Source organism: Thamnophis sirtalis, unplaced genomic scaffold (assembly GCF_051295495.1).
Source record: "Thamnophis sirtalis isolate CommonGarterSnake01/CBP01778 unplaced genomic scaffold, rThaSir2_p1.2 scaffold_9, whole genome shotgun sequence".
Classification (NCBI taxonomy): Eukaryota; Metazoa; Chordata; class Lepidosauria; order Squamata; family Natricidae; genus Thamnophis; species Thamnophis sirtalis.
Genome location: NW_028261389.1, coordinates 45883861 through 45900165, shown reverse-complemented (window position 1 = coordinate 45900165; position 16305 = coordinate 45883861).

The following is a 16305-nucleotide window of genomic DNA, read 5'->3' as shown; positions in this document are numbered from 1 at the left end:
CCAAGAAAATTGCAGGGAGTCCCTGAGAATCTGAATGGAAAGAAAAAAAGATTTGTTGGAACTTGAGAGCTCAAGTTCCTGCTACATTTTATCTAACATTAAGTATGAACATATTTTATGTAATATGTTTTTATTAATATTAATATTTAGTAATATTAATTGCTTTTTTTATTCCACTCTTGTGTCCCACTCAGGGTGTTTTAGAGGTGTATTTTAATTTTGCTTTAAATTTTTATTTACTGGTTTCTTAAGCTAAACTGTTTTGTAGGTTGTTACAGATCACTTATGGATATACTTCTGATACTGATTGGAGAACATAATAAAACAATTGGCTCACTGAAATAGTAAGAAACAATAACTATTCTGGGAAAAAGCAAACTTCTTGCATAATAGTAAGAATCGTAATAAACATTAGAAAAAAATTATTCTACAAAGCAGATAATGTTTATTTGGGCTAAATATGAACTGTGCTGTAACCATAGATATTCTCAGAATGGTGTATATAGTAAATTTTTCCTTAAGCATTCAGAGAAGAGAGTTACATATGTTACCATTATGTCAAATCTGTCAACACGTTTAAGCTCAGACCCAAATGTAAGAAAGTAATAGTTGCTAACCAAGCAAATTATACGGGTACATTTGGGTGTGAAATATCAATAAAAGGGTTGAATTCTGCATATGATATAATGAAGAAATGTAAAGTATTCTTTGATGTCCTTATTCCAGCCTTTGTGTGGGAAGGTTTTTAAGCTATTTGTTTGCAAATTGCAAAGAGGGTCCCATGTATGCCAGTAGGGTGTTTATATGCATTTGTTTATTTGTTTGTTTATTCGTTTATTCATTCATTCATTATATAAAATGTATATATTTTTAATAAAAGCATTTAATATTTTTATATGCAATTACATGGCTTGGAAGGCCTCCTTCCAAGTAGCCTGAGAAGATTGCTATAAAATTGTCATTGTAGACAATTGAGTTTGGGCAAGTGGCAGAATGTTTATCAAGACATTGTGTTGCAAAGCCTATGACTTTGCAATGTGGCATCACTTATTTTGTCATCATGGCTAGCTGAGGGACCTGTGAATTTAAATAAATTGTTAGCTTTATTTAAGAAGTACACAAAAACTTGAGGCATTTGGTGTATCTATAGCTGTCTATAGATTATTGCTCCATTTGGTTTCATTACTGGAGAGGAGAGGAATCAGGAGTGAAGCTGAACTGGATAGAAACAAATAGATCTGAGAAGGAGAGGGAAGTGAAAGTGATGACATTATGACAAGAGGACCAGTGGAATCAAAAGGAAATATGCTATCTAATGACATACAAAGAAATTTACCCAAGTAAAGGATATAAAACTGAAGAGTCCCTCTTCTAACTATCTCTTGTCCCTAAGGTGTTAGGTTAAGATGTCTTTAGAGGAAGATAAATAATAGATGCAAAGTTGAATTCCAATACACTTTGAAGGACTTTGAAAGTAGAAGATCTTGACACAACCAGTAACTTTCTTTCATAACCAAGAATAAATGAATGCTGCTTGAAAGAGATACTGACCACCACTTTGTATTGTTTAAATCAGGGATATCCAACTTTGGCAACTTTAAGACTTGTGGACTTCAGCTTCCAGAATTTTTTGTGTGTATGTGTGTAATGACTGGCTGGGGAATTCTGGGAGTTGCAGTCCACAAATCTTAAAGCTGCAGGTTGAACACCCCTGATCTATGGTAAATAGTCCTTACATGTGTCCCTCAATCTTCTGGGATTGGGGAAGAAAATTATACTCATCATAGTTTCAGATGATGGTTCAGATAAGTTGTTTTCATTTTTCCTATTGCCAAACATTTGGTTTAGTCCCTTCATTACAGATATAAATATACCAGTCTCCTGTGGGCATGGAGGAAAACATAATTTGATTCATATTTTAATGCGCACATCATAATTTGTGCTTTCTGTATGCAATCTAGGTTGTGCTTCTCTGCATTCCTGCTTCTTTTTAACATAAACGTAATGTGTATATTAAGGAAAGATAAAAAGTCATACATTTGGGAACAATTGTATTAAAATTATCTTATGAAAAATCAATACAAAACCTGATATATTGAGGACATTTGTTTGAAAAGAATAATCAGAAATAATTATAATGTATATATTAGGTGAAATGCATGCAGATTTTCTTTCAAATATTTAAATAATGCACTTGCTGATTGATACAGACAAGAATCAGCTCCCCATTCATAAGAATCAAAATCTTTAGGAAGTAAAACACATGGTTTAATCTGTCCATGTCCTCCTATATATTAAAGCATGCATGCCCGGTCAACTTTTTAACAGATGGCCAATGCTAAGAGGCATCTGGAGCAGAAGTCAGAATAAATTACATAGAAGGGCACCCAAGTCTAATATATGAAGAAAGCATAACTTAAATGGTTCCTATTTTCCTTGGTTAAGTAAATAATCTGATCATGTCATTCACAATAAATCATGCAGTTTCAGCAAAGTAAGGGAACAGAGTGGAGGTTCTTTAGGATTTGAATAAAGGAATATATATTTTAAAACATTGGATTTGTAATTCACATGACAAGTTTGCAGCCCAAACAAGCTAATTAACATAGTAATGCTACTATCCAATCACTGATATTATAAGATAGGCCTGAATTACTCCAGGGAGAAAGAGGCACACGTAGAGTTATAAGTAAAGGGACTATAGACAGCATACCCATTTTCTTAATATTATATCAATTCATTTTTGGCAGAAGAAGTTCTCAAATTACAGGTAGCCCTTAACTTACAACAGTTTGTTTCGTGACCATTTGAAGTTACAACAGTACTGAAAAAAAAGACTTATGACCATTATTCATACTTACACCGTTGTGGCATCCCCATGATCACCTGATCAAAATTTACTTAACTGCCGTGATACTAACTTAACAACTGCAATGATTCATTTAACAACTGTGGCAAAAAGGTCATAAAATTGGGCAAAAATCACTAAGCAAATGTCTCACTTAGCAACAGAAATGTTGGGCTCATTGTGGCTATAAGTCAAGAACTGCTGTATTATCAGGTCGTATTCTTTGTCTATCTAACACAGAGTTATCTATTCTGATCCATAGAAATTTTCAAGAATCTTTTAAATGATGGTCTTAACTGGACATGCCAAACACATTGCTCCAGTCTGTTGTCTTCTAGATATTTTAGAATACAATTTTATTTTTAAAAATTGTTGATTTCAAAAGATCAAAGACTAAATACAAATAAAAGACAAAAAGAAAACAAAAACTACAGATAAAAATAGGAAAAATTAACAACACTGGGTAAAAATGGAAAAGAAAATTTTTTTATATAACAGATATAGAATTACCACTAAACATATAACATCCACCCTGGCTGAATGTTGATAAATATAACTCAAACAGATCTAATAGATTCCTCCTCTTGCTTTACAGGTTTACAAATGGTAATGCATTTTCCCATCTATACTTAACTAAATTACTATTTTAAATTACAAATTCTTAACAAATATCCCAAATATAAAATCTTATTGTCTATCAATCAGATGAATCCAATCTCTGTTCACTGTAAAAAAGCTTTTAATTAATAACCCAAAAACTTAAACTAATCTTCAAAATCCTCTAAGAGTCCATTGTTGTATTTACCATTCAGAAACTTCGCAAATGGCCTCCAATCGCTTATAAACTTGCCCAAACCAAAGTCTCTGATCAATACAGTTAATTTGCCAGCTGTGTCAGTTTCAGGATCTATTCTTGGTATTCCTTTTTCCTTCCAGTATTTGGCATGTACCAGATGGCTAACCTTTTTGTCGTTGTGTGTCGAAAGCGCACGCACGCACCAACACCCATAATGCATTGCGTGCACAAGCCCCATGTGTCACACACCATGCGCATGTGCATATGCCCTCATGTGCTTCCCCACCCCAATGCATGCGCACATGACTCCCCACGCATGCGCCCCGCCTCCCATGCATACATGGCAGAGACCCAAAAATCAGCTGGCTGGCAGGAGGCACGCGTGCATGTCCAGTGGAGCTGACTGGTTTCGTGCCTGCAGTGAGGGCTCTGCATGCCACCTGTGGCAAGCATACCATAGGTTTGCCATCATAGGCATATACAATCCTTGCAGCAGTTGCCATGTACAAAAATAAAGTCCCAAATTGTTTTTCTATAATTTGTCCATAATACCAAGAAGAGAGGCTTCAGGTTTCATTAATATTTGCATTTTAAGTATTTTCTGCATTACCATTATTATATTTATCCAATATTATTTAGCATGTTTACACCACATGTGATAAATAAAATGCATCTGGAATTTGATTACATTTCCAATATTTGTTGGAAGTCTTTGCCAATTCTTACCAATCTGTCTGGGGTCAAATACCATTGATCTATCATTTTATAAAGGTTTTCTTTCAGAATGTAATTTAGAGTAATCTTCAAACCATTAGTCCACTAACTTTTTCCATTTATCTAGCATAAAGTTATAACTTAATATAATTTTTTGCACATTTTATCAGAGAATACTTAACATATTCATCTTCCACGTTCATCCTAAGAAATATTTTATAAACTTTAGAAATAAAATGGTCATCCCAAAAGCATAAATTGGATTCTAATATTTATCTCCTGCAAACTAGTCACATTTAAATCCTCCACTTACTATTTATCTCCTTGTTTTTATCTTAATTTCCTCTTTTCCAAATGTCAGTAAATACAATATGTCAACCATTTGACTTTGATTAGCATCTCTTTTCTGTTCAATGCTTCATGAAGTTGTATCCACAATTTTACCTTATATGAAAAGTGCATATTATAGTCTGAAAAATATGGTAATTTAAAAATTATTTTAATTTTTGACATTCACATTTCATTTTTCATCTTTAATTATTCTATTTTACCATTTCTTCAATGTTAGACTAACTTTTGTCCTGCAGCGAGCTAGCCATGACGAGTTGGCTACACTGAGTTGTCCTAGATCTGGGTAAGGTAGTGCTAAGGAGAGGCCCTTGGATTTTCTGCATGCAGAGTATACATCATGGTCCTACTCAAACTGAGGTGTGAGTTATGATGTGTATAACCTTATTCTTCAATTTGGGAAAGTATCTTAAATCAGGAATATAGGACTAAGTGGTCTAATTTGATGCCATCTTCAGCCTAAACTCAAAAAGATTTTGGCATCCTGTAATTTCAGGCATCAGGCAAAAGGGTTGTCTCTGTTCTTGGATAGCCTACTGTTCTGACCCCCCTCGTCCCACACTAACACACTCAGAGTCAAAGATACTTTACAGAATTTATTAACAGACAGACAGGTCCTTGGCAGCAAACCGGCACAGGCAAGCTTGGGCAGCAATCCAGCACAGATAAGCCGTGGCAGCAATCCAGCCTGCCAAGCTCACAAAAATGTTCTCCAATATTAGTTCCTGTGTTGACTTCTGCAAGAGGGGCGTGTGCACAAGCAGTCCTTTTATAATCTGGAGAGGAGCCTAATGACCACCAGCTGAGTGCAATTACCTCCAGTAACTGCGCAACTGTTCCTGACGCCTATTAGCTCTTTGGTGCCCGGCATCCAGGAACAACTCACTGCTGGCATCCGGATCACTCTCCCTTGTCTCCTTCCCACTGGTCCAAGGCTCAGGAGCCTCCCGGTGGCCAACCAGCCTCTCTGCGCCCTGCTCGGAGTCGGAACCCTGTCCAGAGTCCTCCACATCCTCCAGAGCTGATTCATAGGGCCCCTCGCTGTCGGAGTTGGTGGCAGCTCCAACGGCTCCTGCTGGGTCACAACAGGAAGGTATATCTTGATAGAAAAAGAAAGGTAATCCATCCAATTGTAGAATATTGGTGAAATTCAGGAACCAATCATTCTTGATAACTGATTGTTGCTGTTTACACATACACACGTGGATGTATCTGATTCCATTCTAATACGTAAAGCCAGTTAGAGTGTAGCTGTTGTATTGAAATTGTGTTGGATATACAGAAATATAAAGATAATTGGAAGTAATACATTTGTAAGCTGTTATCTGAAAGTCACACACCTAGCAGGGTTTCTGTGGGAGACTTCCTGGGTACATAAATAGTGCTCGGGTGCTATCTACATTGCTATAGAAATACAAACATTAAATGTTTCAAAATGTGGTAAACTCAGCTTGTTACTTTTGAGTCCTCTATCTCGTGTTGCAATACAAAACCCTACATTTCTGTTCCAAAATCCTGATGGCATTGTCATTTTATTATTTGGAATCTTTTTGCCTTCAAGTCAGGAGAATAGCAGGGAGTTATAGAGAATGACTGTCTTCTTTGTGCAGTAGGAAATAACAAAGTAGCATATTATATCATTTTCCTTTTATGATTTACTGTGGCAAATCGATGCTTCACAATCTTCTTTCATGCATCCAAAAATAGTCAGTTGACTACCATTGGAAAAGGGGAATGAAAAACCAATAGCATTTGAAGTCTTCCAATAAAAATTGGATTGATACAGATATCTTGGTCCTAAATTCCCAGCACTCCTGAAACATAACAATTATGGGGCAGTCTTGAAAGCAGTTGCAATGAAGTCTGTATCCAGCTGGTGGCAGTAAAAGATTCATGACTAGGCTGTTAGAACATCCCAAGAAAACTAAAGGGAAAAAACCTGTAGAAGATGGGAATAAGAAATCAGTCTCATGACACTGTGTTTCATATTTTTCTAAAATCAAGAATGTATGGCAGTCATGTAAATAAGGAATTTTCCACCATCTTAGAGAGTTAAAATTAGAATGTACTGTATATTTGTTTTTTTACAAGATTGGCAAAGGCATAGTGATGGTGTCACTGGGGGAAATAGGATCCAAGAAGAATGGATCCATTTCTCTTGTAGACTGCAAGAACACACTCGGTTAGCAGCACTTTTTAGCAACATGTATAAAGCTGCAGGAAGGCAGGTTTGCCACACTACTATTTAAAACTCATTAGATGTTTTTGAATTGTGATGTTAGAAACAGTGGCAACTCTGTTTTATGGTTTCATTTATTATTTCACAGAACTACTTGCCTACATAGCATATTATTTTTTATACTGCTTCAATGGGCTATTAATGGGGACTAAGGCAGGGATTTTTCATGATATAAGTAACCATTTTTTAAAAAAATGGAATCAATACAATCAGGGCCTGTATATATCTTGCAAATATTCTGCTAGTGAGCTGTGATTTCCTCTTCTAAATCTGTTTTTGATCATTGATTTATTGTTTATTGATACTGGAATATTGTTGAACCAATCAGCTGATAGTTGGGTTTCCTTTGAAGAATCTGCAGATAATACTTGCACAAAACTTAAGAATAGCTTTTTGTCTAAAGCTGCATCCTTCCCAGTACCAGCCCTATTTCTATTAAGGAGAGCAATGGGTGGATATTTTCCTATCAGCTGCCAAAATTAATGAACGGGGAGAAAAATAAGCTGGGGAAATCCACAAATACCTATCTTTGTTGTGCCCTCTGCACCATAAATAAAGACATTGTGCCCATTACATGACAGGAATTATCAATAGACATCCCAAATGTTATGCTGGTATAGTTTTCTGCTGGCTTCACTCTCCCATCACCTTGAGGCAGTAAATGTGGGAAGTCCTTTCACTTGATATGCAGAAATGCTCATAGTCGTTCTGTGAGTATGATGCTGAAATCCGCCATCATTTCATCCATTCCTTTGACTAGATCTAATGACCTTTTTTATTTTCTCAGTGAAAAATAGCCTGAAGTGCTTCTAATATTTTTCTCTGATCTATCTAAACAAATTTAGCAGACAGTTCCAGAAGATACATTCTTGGAAACTTCAGATTTGAATTACAGCAAAAATGAACTAAAAGTGACAGTTTAACACCCAGAGGGCAAAGAGTTTGTAACAATCCTTCTTTGATTCTATTCTAGAATTTTAAGAAAATGTTGCTGACACTTTTTATAGCAATGAATTGCATAGTAAAATTATGTGCCTTACATTCTGAAATATTTATTTGTACAAGATTTTGCTAAGATCAATGGTGTGGGTTCATACACTCAACTCTTGTTCTCTGGACTGTCTAATAAGCTGTTAAGTTTGTTTAGTGTGGAGTTCTTGGCAAACATAATTCACAAAATTTTTTGTTTATGGTATTCATTACTCGTGTGTTTGAATAAGGCCAATTCAAACCAACTGTTGGTATCCGATTTAAAAATTGTTCTTCAGATGCATGCATTCTCATACCTGCAAAATAAAAAAAAAGAAAACCCAGATACATCTTACAGACACTGGATTGTCTCCTAACTAGAAACTCCTTTTTAGTGGCAGAATGGTGGCTAATGATAACAGAGCAAAATGTAATCAAGCTATTTTTACTAGTTAGTAAGAAAGTAAGTTATACTGATAAAATGAACTAAGTTTATTGGCATTGCATAAATAAAACAATAAATAGAAAGAGAATTTCATCTATCTAAGTTAAGGCAAATTACCAATATCCAGGTCCCAGTTAGGAGCTAAATTTCAGGTAGGATCCTAACCAGAGAGGTTACAGATGCAGGTAAGGAGACAAAAATGTTGAACTGCAAGAAGGGAGAAGACATGCATATCTAGAGTGCACATATAATAAAATGCCCTTCAGACCATTTTTTAAAAGATTCTTTTCTGTCCAAGTTCCCAATCCCACCTTTTCTGTTTTAGGTTTTTGTTTAGCAGTTTAATGTATATCTCCCACACACAAACATTTTTTCTCCAGATTGGTCATTTTGCAACTTGCATCTCAGAAATATATCAGTTTGTGTATCCCCTACAGGCAATCAAGACATTTCCTCAAATCAGAAAACTTTCCATTTTATGCCCCTAAACTGGGTTTATCATCACTTGTTTCTTGAGCTTATGTTTTATATATGTTTTCAGCCATTTGCATTTTCCCTTTGAGTATCAATTAGCAGAAAGACAAAAACATTTTATGAATAGATTTAAGTTCAAAGTATGTTTTACAATGAAAGCAAATAAATTAAAGTAGCACAGTAAAGCAGTGCCAAATCAAACATTCAATTCTAATTCAAAAGTGTATCAACAATCCAGGAACAAGACTACCATGTGAAAATAATTTCATGTTTCCAAAGTAAATCTGATATGAAATCTAATTTGATTTGGAATTCATTTTTAAATGTATCTCTATATGTAGATTTACTGGTATATCACATCTGAAAATTGCATTTCTTTTAACATAAAGTCTTTAATTTCTCAGATAGAAATTACTGTTTAAATCCCATTTTATAATGTATACCATACTAACTATTGTTGATTTTCAAATATTACTTGGATTTTAACAATGATTTTTATTTTTTAAAATGATAGTTGTTTAAAACCAATCATATATTGAAAAAAAATAACTGAATTCTGTGATGGTTTAAGCTCCTTGCTTGTCTATGTTGTCCTTTTTTAAAAAACTTTCTCCAATTTCTCTCTGTGTCTCTTTTTTCCTTTTCTTTTTTTAAAAATACTAATTTAATATTAAATACTCATGTGCATTTTTTCATGCCTCTTATATTAAAAAACACAAAAATACTAATCTATATTGGGCTGAAGTTCTAAATGTTGATGTCTACCCATTTCATCAGGTTTTTGCAATTATTATGTATTTTTCATATCTGTACACGTGTTTAATATTATGTATGAATATTTCATATTGATAATAATTAATATTTCATGTTATTTCATATTGTGTACTTTTTGTACATAACTAAACATGAAACAACAATCAGCTTAATCTTTAGCTATCTTTGTCCTGACATACAATGTAAGATTATTTATTTCAAATACTTGCAGGATTCTCTCTTTCTCTGGGCATCACAGGAAAAACAACTGGTGATTTCTCAGTTGTATGAAGTATATGAGGCATCCACTCTTCTGGCCTTCTGTAATTTTTTTTTTAAACTAAGCTATTCCAGAGGACCTTTGATAATTGATGGGATTCGCAAGTTTATTTGATTTTATTGATATTTATAGTTTTATGTATCTTAGTCCTTCTGTAGATGTTCTGGTCTTTACATCCTCAATGGCTGATAGTTTTTATCAATAGATAATCTGTGTTCACTGCTTTCTCTTTTAAGTGCTTTTAGAAAGATTTAATAAATACATTTCTTAATGGTCTTCACATTTCAACCCATATTGAAATTCTATCCCAGGTTAAAATATGAAGGAAAGAGCTGCAATTTCTTCAAATGCTTCCTCTGCAGTCTCATCTGCTTACCTTGGCTGCTGCTTTTCTTTTCTTTTTTCTTTCCTTTTCTTTCCTTTCTTCTTTCTTCTGATAATCATGTTTTGTACTGTACTAGAAAGAAGAATCTGGCAGGAGGTGAGGGAATTGTATTTAATTAGCAGCCAAAGATTGGCTTAGGCAAGCTAGTCTTTTTCAATTTCATTATCCCAATTAGATAATATTTATGGTTTGCCTAAACTAAGCACCTGGTACCTGCTAGTCTCTTACAAAGTAATCCTCAGGGCAAAGCTAAAGCTTACTAGTATGTAACTTTTACTTGGTGATGCATTGGTGAAATAGACCCTAGATCAGAGAGTGATCATATCTTACGTTCTCCAAAATTCTCATTTCCTTGAACAACTTTAGAGAGTAAATGGATTTGGAAAATCCATAAAGATTTTTTTTCTTTAGAAAACAATATATAAGGTCACTTTTTAAAATTCTTGGCAAACATGCTGACATTTTCTGGCAGGTGTGCAAATAGCAAATTTAGAGGAAGCAAATATATATATTTTAAATTTCAGTTCCCAACCTTTTTAGTTTGCAAACAGCTGACAGTTGGCAGGTAGATTTGTAATATGCCAAACCTGAGCCAGCCTTGTGACATATTTGATTTGGGAGGGAAAAAAACCTGTCAATTCGCAACATTGTTTATCTCTCAGATTCTTGGAATAAACACAGTTGAAATGCTGATTTGAGCTTCTTGTGCTCCTAAATGAAAGCTCCAAAGAATAGTGAAGAGACTCAAAACAAATAATGGAAAGTTCAGTGCTTCAGATCAATTTAAGCCAACTGGGACTTCCTTCTCAAACATCTTCCATGTGTTAAAACCACAAAGAATTTATTGCACGAGAGGGTTCCTTCCAGCTAGGGGAGGGGAGGGGAGGAAACAAGTATAATGTTATACAATAATTGTTATATCAGGTTAGATCCTAGTAAATTACTAGTTTTCATAACCGTATTCAAATTTATTTATTTATTTATTTATTTATTTATTTATTTATATTATATTATATTATATTAAGATGGAAATAGTTTTGTATGTAGCAAAATAAACCTTTTTAGCAACTTGAGTATTGTTTCAAAACACGTATAAGCAGGTGCTGGACACAAGTTTAGTATAAGGAGACCCACATAAAAAGCAAAATTAGTATTTTTGAGGAGTGCTTTGCAATCCAGCTGAATTTATTTGAGATTATCATGTACACAAGAGTAATTATTTTTTTAAAAAAACAAATAATATATTGGTTAAGGAATTCATTTAGCTCTTCTATTCCTTTAAAAAAAAATCTTATTTCCATTTCCATTGCATTTATGCCAGGGGTGTCAAACTGGTGGCCTGTGGGCTGGATGTATCACACATAGGCCATGCCCACCCCATCTCTGCAAATGGGAAAAACATTGTGAAATGTCATGTGATAGCAATGTCGCAACATGAGTTTATCACCTGTGATTTATAAGAACAAGCAAATAGCAAATTCATCAAGAGTTGTTCCCCATTTATATCTTGCATAGAGCCAAAGTATTCCTGTTAGATTGGTGAGAAGGTGGAATTGAGTTTCAGCACTTTTTATTGCAAGAGTAAGTGACTGCACTCTGCTGGCTGGGCTGCTGGAGCTCAACAATTAAGGAGCTCCAGCAGCCCAACCCGTCAATGACAGTTGTTTAAACTTCCCGGCGTTTGGGCAACCAATCCCTGGTGAGCATGTGAAAACATGTACATTTAACAACGTCCATCCGTCCGTAACACCTTTCCCTTCCTAGAATGAACAATGTCCAATTCCCGGCCTAGGTAGGTGATGTAGTCTTTCAAGTAGGCAGGGCGCGCCGGTCTCCTACTTCATCTGTGCAGATCACTTGTCCCTGGAAACTTGGCCAGTGCGGTTGAGCCTGCTTTTCCTCTGGCTGCCTGGGAAGAAACCTTTTGGAGCTCCTCGGCCTGGTTCCTTCGGCTCCTGAGATGACATTTCTTCATGGGAAAGCTTTGGATGCAGCTATGTGTTCGTGGCTCAGGTTGGACGGTCATCCCTCGATTTCTTGGCTTGGTGGGGCAAGTTCCTGCCCATCTGCTTCCCAGCTGGTGGTTGAGCATGCTCCACAGGGCAGAGACCTGGGGTTCTCTGGGAGTTGTTCTGAGTTGGTGGGTGTGGTCAAATTGCTCTAGTTCCTCAGTTCAGTGTCCCCCAGGTGGTGTTGGAGCTGGCCGATGTGCCTCCTCCAGATTCGTCCATCCTCTAGCTCCACTCGGTACGACTTTAGCCGGTGACGGCCATGATTCGGCACACCAACCAAGTCGGGTACCCGGCGTAGTTGTGGGTGAATACCTGGTTGTTTATGTTGAACTCCCAGATTGGTCGAGTGGAATCCAGGGGGTTCTCTGGAGGTAGTCTGGGTGGTACCAGTCAAGTCTAGACCTCAGCCTTCTCCCCATCAACAGCTCTGCTGGGCTTCTGTTGGTGGTCACATGGGGCTGATGTGTTGGATGAAAAGGAATTGGTCGACCTTTTCCTGCCAGCTTCCTGGTTGCATTCAGGTGAGGGTGTCTTTTGTGAGCCTCACCATTCGCTCAGCCTGCCCATTGCTCGCTGGATTGAATGGGGTGATGAGAACATGCCAGATCCCTTGCTCTGCAAGGAATGCCTCCATTGTCTTGGCAGTCAGTTGTGGGCCATTGACAGAGGCCAGGGTGTCAGGTAGGCCATGGGTCATGAAAAGTTTCTGGAGAGCTCTGATGGTGGCTTCTGCCATGGTTGATTGCATGATAATGACCTCTAGCCATTTGGAGTAAGCATCCACCACGATCAGGAATGTCTGCCCTTCCACTGGTCCCGTGAAGTTGATGTGTATGCATGACCATGGTCCCTTGGCTACTTCCCACTCTCACACAGATGCCCGGGGTAGGGCTGGTCGTGTCTCCTGGCAGAGTGTGCAAGTGGCTACCCACTCCATGATGTCCTTATCCATATTGGGCCACCAGATGTAGCTCCGGGCTAGTGCCTTCATCAGTACTATCCCTGGGTGACCCCTCATGGAGGACTTCAATGGCTTGCCTCTGCAGCTCTGGGGTACAATGACTCTCTCTCTCCCCACAACAAGCAACCCTTGATAGTTCTGCTTGCTTACTATGGTAGCTCTGGAACTCCTCACTCAGCTTCTCCTGTGGCCACCCCCTCAACACCCAGTTCAGAACCTTTTGCAACCTCTTGTCCTTTTGTGTATGCTGGGCGATGTCCCTGGTGGGGATCGGGCTGGCAGGGTTGACATCAATTAGGAGTACCATGGCGGTGAGGGTGGGATCTTCCACCAGCTCTGGTAATGAGCAATGGCTGAGAATGCCTGATGTCCTTCCCTGGGTGGTGGATCAGCTCATAATCATATGCCATGAGGAAAATGGCCCATCTGGTCATCCTTGGGGACATGTATGGTGGGGTTTGTTGGTTCCTGCTGAGGAGCCCCAGCAGTGGCTTATGGTCCGTGATGAGTTCAAAATGTCTGCCATACACATACTCATGGAATCTCTTGATCCCTACGACTGCAACCAAGACTTCCTTGTTGATCTGGCTGTAGTTGTGTTCAGCCAGGGACAAAGTCTTGGGTAATAGGCTATGGGAGCCTCCGATCCATCTGGTAGGTGATGGCTGAGGACTGCTCCAACTCCAAAGGGGGAGGCATCACAGGTGATCCGAACCAGCAAAGTATCGGTTGAACTGGATGAGCATGCTCTTGTAGGATAGGAGCTCTTTTACCTTCTGTCCCCAGGTCCATGGTGCTGTCTTTCCCAGGAGCTTGTGCAGCAGCTCAGCAACAGTGGCCTTCTGTTGTAAAAAAAAGACTATAAAAGTTCAATAGTCCTAAGAAGGCTTGGAGCTCTGTCTTGTTCCTTGGGGTGGGGGCGTTTCTAATGGCCTTTACTTTGCTGTTGGTGGGGTGGATACCAGACCCATCTATGAGGTATTCCAAGAACTCTACTTGCCTCACGCCAATTTTACATTTTTGGGGGTTCACTTTACGTCCCTTCTCCTTGAACCTCCACAAAGTCTCCCGTACGCGTTCCATCAGCTGCTCTATGGAGTCCCCTGAGATGAATATGTCATCAAAGTATAACACCACCTCCGGGATTTCTTGCAGTAGCCGCTCCATTAAACACTGAAACAGACCTCGGGCTATGCTGACTCCAAACTGCAGTCTGGTGCATTGGAAAGCCCCCCCCTCTGGGTAACAATTGTCTGTTCTTCTGCAGTGGCTTCGTCCATAGGCAATGTTGGTATGCCTGGTCCAGGTGCAGTTTGGCAAATATTTTCCTGCTTCCTAGGGAATGCAACAAATGTTGCACAACTGGCACCTAGTACGCACTTTACTGTAAGGCCTTATTCAGCATACACTTGTAATCCGCACAGAGGCGGGTGAAACCATCTGGCTTCACGGAGGTGACTATTGGGGTTTCCCATACTGTGTGGTTGGTCAGCATGAGGATTCCTTGGACAATTAGTTTGCCCAATTGCTCATCCACCTTGGACCATAGAGCAAAGGAGAGCCTTCGGGGTTTGAGCCTGATAGGGGTTACATGGGGGTCTAGATTAAATGAAATGGGTTTCCCGTATATTTACCTAGGCCTCCTTAAAAGACGTCTGTGAACTCTGCCAGTAGCCGATCCAGGTTGTGGGTTGAGATTTGATGCAGGCCGGTGATGTCTAGCCCCAGGGACTTGCACCATTCCACTCCCAGTAGGGATGGTCAGTGGCTGGCGATGACCATGAGGGGTAGACGGCACTAGAATTTGTGGAACATCACCTCGACCTCCATTCTTCCTAGGACTTGGATCTGGTTCCCCTGGTAGTCATTGAGCCAGATGTTTGGTAGTTTGAGGAGCTTTTTGCTGGCTGTTGGGTTCAATTTCTTAATGATCTGCCAGGACACGATCATAAAATATGATCCTGTGGCCAGCTCCATCTTGCATGGTCCCCCTTCAATGGTCACTGTGGCATGGAACTTTTCCCCTTCGTAGGTGTCTGAGTGGCCCACTGTGGTATGATGGATCTCTCTCTGGGCTTGGTACTGTTCCTCTCTCTGCCTATTCCACTGTTGGCTGGGTCATGGGTTGTCTTGTCTCCCCTGTGGAGCCATGGATCTTGGATGGGACGGGGTGGGCTGGACACCTTGGCAATGTGGTCTTTCCACTGGCATCTGCGGCAGATGAATTCCTGGAAATGGTACACCGCTCTTGAATGGAATCCTTTGCAGCCTGGGCTACATGGCTGCCTGCCCTCTATGTCCCTTGCACTTTGTCTCCTCTCTGGGTACACACGGTGGATGGTGTTGGCATCATCCCCTTCATCGTCGTACTCCAGAACTTCAAATGCCCAGTCAGTTCCCTGAATGTTTGGTGTACCCCACTGTTTTTTCTTACATGCACTGCCAAGTTATCCGATGATTCATCTGCCCGGGCTTCCTTGACCACATCCTTGAATGAGACTCCACTTCTGATTAGCAGTTTCTTTTGCAAGGAGAAGTCTCTCATTCCTAGGATGATCCGGTCCTTCATAATTTCTTCTGGGTTGATGAATTTGCACTGGGTCATGAGTTCTCGAAGGCTGGCTACAAAATCATTCACTGTCTCTCCTTCCCATTCGTGCCGGTTGTAAAATTCATTCCTGCTCACTATGGGGGCAGCGGATGGCGCATAGTGGTCTTCCAGGGCATGTTGTAGGGTTGTCCATGCAACGTTCTCTACGTCTGCTGGGGCAATCAATGTCTGTGCCATCTTATAGATTTTTGTTCTGTAGTAAGTTAGGGATAATGCCCACTTCCTATTGTCCGGCCAGTCCTGGTAGTCATTGGCTTCCAGGAACATCCGGAATCGCCCCATGTATGCATGTCACTCCTCCGTCTGCAGATCAAAGATCTGCAGGGGATGTTTGAGATGCCATCTCGTGCTGTGGTGCAGGGTCTTGGTCCTTGTGCGAAATGGCTGCTTGTCCAACAAGAGTTCTCAGGTCCATTTGTCCTTCATCACCAGTGTTAGATCAATGAGAAGCAGCAGGCAAGAGGCGAGAG